This window comes from Hyaena hyaena, unplaced genomic scaffold (genome assembly GCF_003009895.1).
Source record: "Hyaena hyaena isolate Hyena2069 unplaced genomic scaffold, ASM300989v1 scaffold_627, whole genome shotgun sequence".
NCBI classification, from domain to species: domain Eukaryota; kingdom Metazoa; phylum Chordata; class Mammalia; order Carnivora; family Hyaenidae; genus Hyaena; species Hyaena hyaena.
In genome coordinates, this window is record NW_024081257.1 from 908,000 (window position 1) to 921,311 (window position 13,312).

Here is a 13,312-nt window from a genome sequence, read left to right on the forward strand (position 1 = left end):
AGAAGAAGAAAATGCAGGGACATCTGGGTGGCTCAGCCCATTAAGCATCTGACTTTTCATTTCGGCTCAGGTCAAGATCTTAAGTTTCTTGGGTTTAAGCCCCGAGTCAAGCTCTGTGGCTGATAGCATGGAGCCTGCTTGGGATTCTCTCTCTTCCTTTCTCCTGGTCCCTTCCCTGCCTTGCTTATGCTCAAGTGCTCTCTCTTTCTCTCTCGTTCATTCAAAATAAAAATAAAATATAAAGTGTTTCCTTTCCTTCACAGAGAATTAAAAAGCCAAAAATTATGGTAATTTTAAATTGTGATTATATTTTGCCTATTTACTTCTTTGATCTTTTACCCCCAGCCTTTTGCTTACTGCTTTATTCTTATGTAATATCAAAAGTTATTATTTAACATAGGAAAAATTCAAGGGAAAAACATTGTAACAAAATTAAGAAATTATAAAGCATTAAAAGTAATGAGAATAATAAAGATACCAAATACAAAAGTTGAAAATGAGATAACAATTAAGAAGTCTAGTTGATAATGGTTTGGTGTGATTCTAATACCACAAAAAAAATAAAAATAAAAGCAAAACCCAATACAATTCTTTAAGGAAGTAAAATTATAAAATGTTAATTCTAGAGAATAATAAAACTAATAAATCAATAAAATTGTAAACTCCTAAAAGATATAAACCTATGGGAGCAATATAAAAATAAGAATGAAAGTAAATTTAATTTAAAAACTCAGTCAAATGGTCTCCAAAATTGAGAATAAGAGAGGCATAAATATGCAGGAGCTAAGATAGTTTGAGAATGCCAAGAGCCAATGCTGAAAGTCCTTAAATTTGCAGTTAGTGGGGCTTTCTAGTAGCTGGGCAGATAAAGGGGTTGAATTCCTGGCCTCAGGGCATGAACAAGAGTTCTTTAGATATTCATAGAGGAACACAGACTATCAAGTATGTCAAACTCAGTCCTTGCTAAAGACAATCAAGAAACAAATTTTAATAGATATAAATCTTATCAAAGTCAAATATCTTATTTCTCTTACTATTAAGTCACTACTAGACAAAATGTTTTAAATATTAAGGAACAAAATTGTTTTATTTAGCCTAATAGATATTAATCTTTCTCTTTTATGAGCTCCAAATTTAGGAGATAACAATAAGTTAACTTCCCTAATGTTTCTCAATATTATATCCTGAGTACTAGTTGAGACTAGTTAATGGGCCATACGGCAAATGTTCAGCAGTCCATAGCAGAGCCTCCTGTTTTGGCCATTAAGAGCGTATACCCTAGTTACATTATATATTGTTACATGGTATTTTAATAGTGCATTTGGGACTGCCTATCTCTTAAAATTTCTGCTAATATATTGACTTATTGTGGCTATAAATAAAGTTGTCCAAACTCTACTTAGAAATGTTCTAAAATGATTATATTTCTCTTAGTAGGTGTTAAATCATAGTCCCTAGTTCATGAAGGTTTTGAAAACTGCTGTTCCTTCTGTTTCCTTTGTAACAGATTACTCCTGATACAATCTAGACTCTAATATCCTTATGTGGAAACAGCAAAGCTGTTTCATTTGCCATTATATCCTTAGCTCCAACCATAATCCCTAGCACTTAGTGGATCCTTAATGAATTAATACTTAATTAATAATTAAGGAATAAACAATTAGAAATAGTCACATTCAAAATCTTAGCATCTATAATTGATGTTGATTGAAAGTCAATAAATATATTGTGTAATTCTTTGTTAGTAATGTTACAGTTTTAAAAAGTATAATCCCATTTCCTTTTAAAAATACTGGCTTTGTATTATTCCTACCAAAAAAAAATTGTTATGTTGAAGATGTTATTCCTAATACTTTGATCCTTGCACTGTATGCCATTGTTCTTTGTAATTCAGTTTTCTGCACGTAACAAGGCTGAAGGGCAGGGAGAATCTGGTACCAACATTGGTGCATCCACTGTCATACTGGATGTTGATTTTGGGAAGAATTCATTGCCTTTATATTTAGAACTGAGAGTCAGTTACAGTCTGGGTTGAGGACCAACTTGGGAATGACATATGGAGTGTAGAATGGTAGCTTAACTGTAGCCTGTCACACAGGACCTATAAGCAGACCCATGGTGTGATGTGTGATTGTGTTTTTGAGCCAGTAAGATAAGCTCATTTGTTTCATGTTTCTCCTTTCTTTAAAAGAAGATTTGTAAAGTAGCACATTTATCAAAGTGCTCTGGTCTTAATAAATGTACATTTAAAATGATTGGCAGATTGTTTTTAAGAATAAATGCAAGAAATGTTAGTATTGACAAGACTGAGTATAAAGCGAATTCATTGCTTGGCAGAACAGATTCCATATTCAAAATATCCAAATTTACCAACTCGATGGGGAAAGAGAGGGGTCTAGAAAACTAGGCATTAGGAAAAAAAACTAGCTAATGAATTATTAAGCAAGTTTCATGTATTATTTATAAAATCTGTTCTAAATTTTTTAATGTGCATCATTAGGTTATATTTTTTCTTCTTTTTATCTTCCTTACTTTCTGTACCTGACAATGTTCTGTCAAAACTTTTCAGAAGTGTCTTCTTTGCTCCATTTCTTTCAATTTCATTTTCCTCACATGTTATTTAAATATTTCATAGTGACAGTCCTGTATTTCCCATATCCATGAGGCTTAATGAAATAGTGTTTACCATGGTATTATGTTAATACCAATCTAGTTTTCTCCCTGTTTTCACTTCACTAATGCTTAAGTCCTTAACAAACATATGTGCCAAACACTCACATGTCTGCACATTATTTTGTAATATTTGGAAATTTTTTCCTTTGCTGAAAAAACAAGTTTCATGAGACTATATAAAAAAGAGTTTGGGGACTCTCCATTTCTGTCTGTAGGTAGATCTCATTGCTGTTTGAGAAACAAACATAGGGGAAAATATAAATACTTTGAGTTTCAGCAGTTATCACTACTAACAGCAGAGGATTTGGAATGGCTGTCAGATGACATATTGAGTAGGATTTCTGAGCCTAAAATTTTTAGTTTCTCTAAAAAACTAGAGAAATTTTCTCTCAAAAGCTCTACTTTCTTTACAAATTTCAGTTACACAATACAGTGTTATTAACTATGATCACCATGTTATAGTTTAGATCCTCAGACTTTATTCATCTTATAACTGAACGTTTGTACCCTTTTACCCGCCTCTTCCTATTACTCCTATTCCTTAGCTTTGGAAACCAGTTCTACTCTCTCTTTTCCATGAGTTTAACTTTTTTTGTGTGCAGAAGGGGGATGTTGTTTGCTTAGATTGCATATATAAGTGATCCCATGTACCGTGCAGTGTTTATTTTTCACTGTATGGCTTAGTCCACTTAACGTTATGCTCTCCAGATTCATCTATGTTGTCACAAATGACAGGATTTCCTTATTTTTAAGGCTCCATAATATTCTACACCACATTTTCTTTGTCTATTGATACATTGATAGACATTATTAAGGATGTTTTTATATCTTGGCTCTTGTGAATAATAGTGCAGTTATGGGAGTACAGATATCCCTTTGAGACAATGATTTCCTTTACGTTGGACATATATCCAGAAGTGGAATGGCTGGATCCTATGGCAGTTCTATTTTTAACTTCTTGAGAAACCTTTATACTGTTTCCATAGTATCTACAACCAGTTTACATCCCACCAACAGTGAACAAGGATTTCTTTCCACCACAACTGCACCGGCATTTGTTTTGCCTTGTGTTTCTTATTGTGGTTTTATTGATTGATTGATTGATTGATTGATTGATTGATTAGAGAGAGAGAGAAAGAGAGAGAGAGCACATGCATAAGTAGGGGAGAGGGGCAGAGGGACGAGAGAGACTCTTTTAACAGGCTCCATGCTCATGAGGAGCCTGATGAGGAGTTCGATCCCACGATCTGAGCTGAAATCAAGAGTCAGACAATTAACTGACTGAGCCACCCAGGCACACCTGTTATCTCTTATATTTTTGATAACAGACATCCCAACAGGAGAGAAGTGATATCACATTATGGGTTTTTTTTTTCCATTTCCTAATGTTGAGCATCTTTTCATGTGCCTGTTGGTCATTTGTATATTACCTTTGAAAAAAATATCTATTCAGATCTTTTGCTCATTTTTTAATTGGGTTGATTTTTTGCTATTGAGTTGTAAGCATTCCTATATATTTTGGATATTAATCCCTTATTGGATACGTGGTTTGCAAATAGTTTATCCTATTCCATAGGTTGTCTTTTTCATTTTGCTGATAGTTTCCTTTGTTGTGTAGAAGCTTTTCAGTTTGATGTAGTTCCACTTGTCTAATTTCGCTACTTTTGCATTCACTTTGGTACCTAAATAACCATTGCCAAGATTGTTGTCAAGGAGCTTACCCACTGTGTTTTCTCCTAGGATTTTCACATTTCCAGGACTTACATTCAAGTCTTTAATTCATTTTGAGTTGGTTTTTGTTTATCATATAAGATAGGCACCCCCATTTTATTCTTTTAACATATAACTATCTAGTTTTAACACCATTTGTTAAAGAAACTATTATTTCCCCAATATATATTTTTGGCATCTTTTTCCAGAAACTGATGGATTTATTTCTGAGATCTGTATTCTGTTCCATTGATCAATGTGTCTGTTTTTATGCCACTACCATACTTTTTGATTGCTACTGCTTTGTAATATAATTTGAAATCAGTAAGTGTCATGCCTCCAGCTTTGTTCTTTCTCAAAATTGCTTTAGCCATTCTATGTCTTTTGTTGTTCCAAACAATTTTTAGGATTTTTTTTCATCTCTATGAAGATAACATTGAATTTTGATAAGGATTACATTAAATCTATAGATGACTTTGGGTAGTCTGGATATTAATTCTTTCAATCCATGAACATAGAATAGCTTTCCATTTGTTTGTGTCTTCAATTTCTTTCTTCAGCATCTTATAGTTTTCAATGTACAGATCTTCATCTCCTTGTTTCAACTTTATTCCTAAGTACTTTTTGATGATATTATAAGTGAGATTATTTTCTTAAAATGCTTTATGATTTATGTTTGTTAATTTTGTTGTTTGTAGCTTTACTAAATTTATTTATTCTAACAGTTTTTGGCGGTATCTTTAGGATTTTCTCTACATAGGATAATGTCATTTACAAATAAAGACAGTTTTATTTTTTCCTTTCTAATTCAGATGGATTTTTGTTTGTTTGTTTCTGGCCTAATTGCTTTGGCTAGAACTTTCATACTATGTTGAATAAAAGTGGTGGGGGTGGGCTTCCTGTCTCATTCCAGATCTTAGAGGAAAATTTTTCAGCTTTTTACTGTTGTACAGGATATACGTCATGGGCTTGTCATATATGGTCTTTATTATATGGATGTATGTCCCCTCTATACCCAGGTTGTTGTATGTGTGGGTTTTTTTTTTTCATGAATAGATGTTGAATTTTGTCAGATGCTTTTCTGCATTTGTTGAGATGATCAATAGGATATGAAATTGATGATTGATCTATTCACTGGATTGGAAAGAGACCATTTTGTGTGGTAGTAGATATAAAAAATCCTAATTCGTTTATGGATATGTTATTTGAGGTAAAAAAAAAAAGTGGAGATATCAAGGTGGCAATTTAACTTGTGTTTGGAACATATAAGAGTGTCTGCACTTGAAATGTTATATTCTGTCTTATGTACATATAAATAGTAACTGAAGTCTTAGCATGGATAGACAAGCAAAAATGTATAAAATGAGAAGAAAGCCTATCATTGAGGGAAGTGAAACTGAAACAATTAGTGTCTTGGTAGAAGATGAGCCAGCTGAAAACAATTAAATCATACAATTTTAATATTTAACTGTTATGGTGCTCACAGTGGCAGTGCAGATGATAGATTACTTATAAAATAGACTTTTTTTTTTTTTTTACAAGTTGATCTGTGATATGATTTCCCAATTAGATATTCTGGAAAAAGAGATAGCTGGTGAACATTTAACAAAAAGTACTGAGTATTCACTGTTTACCAGGCATGGAGACACAGGCTCACTGTATTCATCTTTAATAATTCAGCAGGAAAGTAGAAATCTAAAAGCTAGTCAATCAGTAATCAATATTAATTGCTATCATAGAGTTCAAGTGCAATGAGAAAGGCAGATTGTATGATGAATGAATCAATAGTAGCAAGTATAAAGAATATAAGTAGGAGCTACAGAGAAGCATCATATAATCTATCCAGTTTTAAAGATCACAGAAGTGAATTACAATCAATAATTAGGAATTTTGTGTTAGAAGGAAGCAGAAGATACTGGCAGGAAAAAAGTGCCCAATCCAAAATAAAATTTGGTACTGGTTTGTAGACATTGAAGTTGTAGATTTTGAAAATCATTTACTATGAATCCAAACAAGAGTAAACTGTTAAGATTTGTCTAGAGAGGAGCAATACATTAATAAAAAAATAAAAAAGAAAGTAAAGAAAAAATTGAAACAAAACATTTATGAGAAAGATTAAAAAAAACTTGTCACATATTTTAAGATATATCTCTTTTTACCTTCAAGACCTTTTTTTTATGGATAGAAATTTGTGACTAATTGAAATCATGCTAAATGTGAAAAACCCAAATTACTAATACTATATTTTTGTTCTGTTTTAGATCTTCAAATGGGTAATGCTAGCATACAAATTCAAAATCTATGTAAATAGAACAGTCATGATGATATCTAAAATATTAATTCAAACCATGAGAGGGGCCGAACTGACCAGTTTTTAACTTCTCAGTGTGTATTTCAGAAGCTGTTCAAGTTCAGACACTTGAGAGTTTGAGTTACTCTTTATTAGTACAGGAGTCATTTTTTATCCATAGTGAAGGTGGGATGAGGCCTGAGTTAAGGAATAGGTCTTTACTGTTCACACCAAATGCTCTCAACATTTTAGTGCAACTTCATTGAATTAGTATTACTTGGCTCTGATTCTAAAATAATTTTTAGAGACTAAATCATTTGTTAGCTCTAAACTACAAATTATGATTTATGATTTTAATTTCAAATTCTTCATTGTTGCAAAACAAAAGGTGAAAAAATTGCTTGTCCCTGTGTCTAAATCAGAATATTGATTTCACCTGGACCATGACATGTGACATTATTTACATCATAGGTGGGACATTATTTACATCAAGGGAAGAGTGTCCATAGCTTGATTCTTGAGTTTCAGAATCCTTTCAGTTAAATCAGAAGTCCTGGTTAACTTCACTTAATGGTTACTTTAACCTCCTATGGAAAAATTGAGGTAAATGTATTTTCAGAGGAAGAAGTCATACTTCTTCAATCAACCCTCATGTTTTATAATCTGAATTGATCATCATATGAAAAGATGAATCTAGTTTTCATGTCATATCCCCACCTCCAATGAAAACTAACAATCAGCTTGGTGTATGTCATAATGCTAACATGTTAGATTATTTTTGGCATATTGTATTATACCTCCTAATACAGTGGCTATATTACAATTTACAACTATGTCATACATCTCTAAGACTAAATGGATCATGTAATTGAAGTTTATTGAACTGTCCATTAGAAACTGAAATAAAATTATGTTTAGGCACATTCTATGAATAAATAAATGTTATGGTGGTGAGGATGGGAAGAACTTAAAAAGAGTTATCAAGGTTCTGAGTCATTAATTGTGGCATTGTTTTATTGATATTTGAAAGCAAACTGTAATAGTTGTGTGTTTTTTACCCCATAGGTAACTACTAGGATAAAGACTTCTTATTAACATTCAAAGAATATTCTAAAACTCTCATTGATCTTTTTTCACTCAGTAAATTACATTTTTTGGAGAATGTGTATGCCAGTAAAAGAGAAGTAAATCCTATATGAAGAACAGTGCAGTGAACACATTTTGAGGGTTAGATATTAATGGTAATAAGATTATAGCTCAGTGTTTTGCCCAGAAAAAGATGTGGAGAATGAGTAAATATTGATATTGTATATTTTATAGTACATTAACCAACTCTAAATCATTTCTTTCATGAAAGGCTGCCTTTCATTTAGGTAGTCTGAGGTCAGATGTTAGATAATCTTAATATGGAGAATGAACATCATTCTGCTGCCATATTATACATATGAAAATATCTCTCTGAGTTCAAAAGGCGAGTAGTAATATTTTATCTGAATAGTTTTTCTCTATGATTGACTTTTGAGAATATTTTATCTTGCTTTATGATATGTTATAAATATCTTTAAATATAAATTTTTTTATATTTATATTTAAATATAAATATCTTTAAAAAGTAAATGTTCCTATATGTACAAAAAAAGTAAATCTTCTATATGGGATGGTTTTTATTTAGGTCTTCTGAATTATATTACAGACCACCACAGTTCTTTGCTAAATTATACAAAGTAAAGTGGTGTCATTAGATGTGATATGCATGGTTAAAACTTCTTTTTATAGTGTTTGATAACACCATGTATCAATTCCAGCAACAGTATGATAAAATAGAAAATGTAGATATTTTGTTTGTTAATTTTACTATATTTACTTATGAACAATTTGTTGTTAAGATCCTGTTTCCATGGGGGAAAATGGGGTGAAAAACATATAGATATTCTGGATTATCTATATCTTGCCTACTCTTATTTTCAGAATCCATCATATATAGCATATAGCAATATTTCAATTAATTTTTGATAAATCGTCAGTTTCTAAATAATTGTAGTTAAAAATATTTTCCATTTTGAATAACTTAAATATTCGCTTAAGACCATATTTCTTTGTCTTGGAGGGAAATAAGTGCAATCAGAAAACAAACATGTCACCCAAGGTGCGGACATTTGCAAAGATGTCTTAGCTCCTTCGAAGGAGTTTATGTTAGAAATTATTGTAATAAAAGCAGTTAGTATGTATTGTGCTTATACTATGAGCTAGAAATTGTTCTAAAGACATATATAGATGCATGTATGGTCTGATTAAATCCATATAACATCTTCAGCAATTAGGTATTATTTCTGTAATCTCCATTTTAAAAATAAACTGAAACCAGGGTAAGGTTTCAGTACATTAACAACAGAATTGCTTATAACATTATCCTTCCTATATATAACAATTATAAATTCTGGATGAAATATAGAAACAGCTACTGAAGAGTTTTTAACTAATTCATAAACAGGCAAGAACTAGAGGGAATCTACACTTAAAGGAAGGGATTTGAGTCTCATTGGGTGAGGTTCATGTTCATGAAGATTTTTCCATGGGGAGATTTTGCAGTGCATACTATGTGAGGCACCTTAAACTCAAGTAGACAGTTGCATTCTTATTGGCTTAAAGTGTCAGAAGATAGAGTTCAGGGCTACCAGAGCAGATTGACATTGAAGGAAGAAATGCAATAAAAAGGGTGCCATAAGGAAGAGCCCCATAATATGCTTATAAACTTCCTTTAAAACCTTGCATAATTCTTGAAAAACACATGAACAGATTTCACAAATCCCAGCAGAAACCGATAGCTTGAAGGTTAAAAGAACAGGAGATGTTTTTAGTTTGCTGCCCCCACAGGAGAAACAGTCTTTGGAGTTAAGAGCCTTGCAAAATTAGGAGGGCTTAGAAATACCTTAGGCTTAATCAGCTGTTCAAGAAAGCATAAAATAAAGTCCTGTAAACTCAAAGTGATCATGTAGTAATTTAACTCTGTCAGAATGTAAATCAACACAGAACCCAGAATCCTTGCTATATAGCATTACAATGTCTAATTTACAACCAAAAATTACCAGATATATGCCAGTTTGTTTTCTACTTAGGTAACAGAAAACTTCAAGAGAACAGCAGTTCACCTAACAATGAAAAAATACAGATAATCTACAAAATCATAGTTTTTCTGAGCCTATTAGAGATATTAGATCTTACATAACCTAAATTCCAAATAGTAACAACCATCTCTGAAGAGCATCTATAAAAGTAGGTAAGAAGAGAACATAAAATGTTAACAAATTCTTAAAGGTGAAGCATGGGCTAGTGTGACAGTTCAGAATCCCTGGAAGCTGCAGGCACAGTGGCTTTCTGCTTTTATGAAGTGTTGAAAGGAAAGATTGAGGGAGGGGAAGTACACTAGTAAGAGTGTTCCTTGGTGGTATACAGGCATGAATACTTGCCCACTTCTAGACCCTTCTCTCATAGTAAGCAAAAACCATCAGCCAGCTGGGGGAAGGGTGAAGACACATTTTAAGCTTTCCCAATTCCCTCTCACTACGTATCTAGAGACCCTTCATCTACATATTCCATCAAATATGCAGCCGTGACCCAGGAGTGGGTGGATCAAGAATGTATGTGAATAAAATGAACAATAACAATCATGAATATGAATACTATTTACATCTATCCTTTAATCATTCCAAAGAATTTCCCAGCATGAAATATACTTCTTAAAAGCCTTAGTTTGGCCACGGTTCAGCTTAAAAACTCTTTGACTCAGTTGTGATCATAAAAATCTACAGATGGAGAAAAAATAGTGGTTTTATTTCACATATTCAAAACTTAATGAAAAGTAATTGAGTGTGTCCTAATTAATTTTGTTATGTAGATGATTCATATTTTATATGTGAATCCATGATATAATACACATGAGAAAATGAGATGTAATTTTTTTGTCATTTCATTCCTATATTCTTTGAGAAATATGAACTTCTTCCTATTTCTTGTTACTTTAATGAAATTTTAACGTTTTGATATATATAAGTATATATGTATTATCTTTAATTCAAGACTTTTTAGTGTTAACTTTTCTTTTGTAAGGAAAAATTGTGTTTCCCTAGAAAAGGAAACATATAATCTTTGCTATGGAATACTATACAGTTTATGTTATGGGACTTAGTTAATTTTTGAACCCAGAATAGGAGAGTGAAAATTCACTTGAGTTGACTTCTTTTAGACTATTAAATTTGCCAGTGTGCATCTTATACATTCTGTCTAGTTTCATCAGCGTTTTAGAACTTATTCTGAATTGTACTTACTTAGATGCAACATAAAAGAGATTATAGTATACAATTTCTTCATATTTTAAAAGGACACTGAAAATTTCCCCATCCACATCTCCAAAATGTTTTTCTAAGAAGCCAATCATTTAAATTAATGTTATGATATTCATACATAAGATATATTATCTTGCCTGCCAAGCATAAATATTGTACAATATAATACACATGAGAATAATAAATATAATTTCTTCATATGGATAATCAACAGATAAATTCCATGACTGTAAAACACCATATAATTTAGGAATGGTTTAAACAATTTTCCCCAAACTAATGAGATCAACCAAAGGCCAATTGGGAATGTTGTGATTTATTTGACTAATATCTCAATGTCTCTAGTTTTCATTAATGAAATGCCCTGCAGGTGTTTTGGAATATGGATATGCTCAAAAGACTTTATGAAATTATTTTTCTGGCATTATTTCATGAGAAATTTTAGTCATTCTCAATAGAAATTGGCTTTCTGGACTGCCTGGAGCTATAGGTTTAATACATTTTTGCTGTATGTTTAAAGATGTGCTTGCAACATTCATGCTTACTGAGTATCTGCCACAAATGCTTCACTGGACCTTACATTCTTTTCACAAGAATTTAGGAGACATATTATTAATATGACATGAAATATGTAAAACTTAAGTTGACTTGCAAAAACTGTTTATATAACTAAAGCATCCATCCTAACAAAATATTGGAAAAAATGAGGAAAAACTGAAATAATTATGATGGCCATCATTTTTTACATCATAGGTTAATTCTGTTGAAAATTTCTTCTTTTTTTTTAGTAGATTCAATAATATAATCTGGTAAACTGCAGTGAAACAGTTCCATATGGATTAAAATCATTTAATATTTATTTATTTGTTCACTTATTTAGTTATTCACTTATTCATACATAATAATACATACATACTTTAATTTTTAGAGGTGTTTTGGGTTTAAACAAAATTAAGAGAGAGGTCCAGAGATTTCTTTTATATTAATACATCATAATCACTGAAGTCCACAGTTTACTTTAGGTTTTTTTCTTGGTGTTCTACATTGTATGAGTTTAGACAAAAGTATTATTACATATGTCATTATAATATCACAGACTATTTTCACGGAACTAAAACTCCTCTTTGCCCTACCTATTCATCTCCCCCACCATCAACCCTCACAACCACTTGATCTTTTTATTGTATCTTTTTCTGGTCATACAGTTGGAATCATACATTTCACCTTGGCTTTTTATGCTTAATAATAGGCATTTAAGATTCCTTTTTGTCTTTTCATGGCTTGATAGTCCATTCCCTTTTAGTGATAAATAATATTCCATTGTCTGGATGTTTCTCCATTTACCTACTGGAGGACATCTTGGTTGCTTCCAAGTTTTGACAATTATGAATTAAGTTATTATAAATGTCCTTCTGTAAGTTTTTGTGTGGACATTAGTTTTCAACTCTTTTAAGTAAGTACCAAGGAGTGCAATTGTTGGACTATATGGTAAGAGTATGTCTAATTTTGTAAGACACTGTCAAACTATCTTCCAAAGTGACTGTGCCATTTTGCATCTCCATCAGCAGTGCACGAGAATCCCTGTTGGTCTACATTCTTATCAGTATTTGATGATGTCAATGTTCCAGATTTTGATCATTGTAATAGGTATGTGGTATCTCATTGTTGTTTTAAAAGAACTTACATTTTAGTGATACTTTTAAAACTGAAGTTGAAACTTTAGTGAGCATCTCTATAGAATTGTTTCTGTTATCTCCCATATTAAAAGGAAGCAAAACACTCTTTTGTTTTAACATCCCTCTTGAAATACAGCAATATGTGATGGTATTTGTAAGTTTTATATTTCCAAGGTGAGTTACCTAAAAGAAAAAAAAACCTTTAACTTAAATACATAGATATATTGTGTACATAAAGCTAAATATATATGTTTGTCAGAACTTTACACTTTTTAGCTAGATGTTTGCTTCGTATTTGATGTCATGTTGGTAGCTTCAGGAAATGAATACAAATTATAACAGATATTCAGAGAGGAACTACCAACAGGACTTCGAAACCACAATTTAGAATTGGATAGAAATTAATTGCCTCTTCTCTTTCTTCTTTTATCACTTAAATATCTCTCTTCCACAAAATGAAGCTTACAAAGCATCCAGTTCAGCTCTCTGAAACTCACTTTGTCCTTTCTGAATGAAAAATAATACTGATCACTTTTCTTTCTTTGTAGAACATTCTAAAGAATTGATTATTTTGTTTCTGAACTTAAAGCTGTTGTACCTTATCTGGAAACCTATCAGAA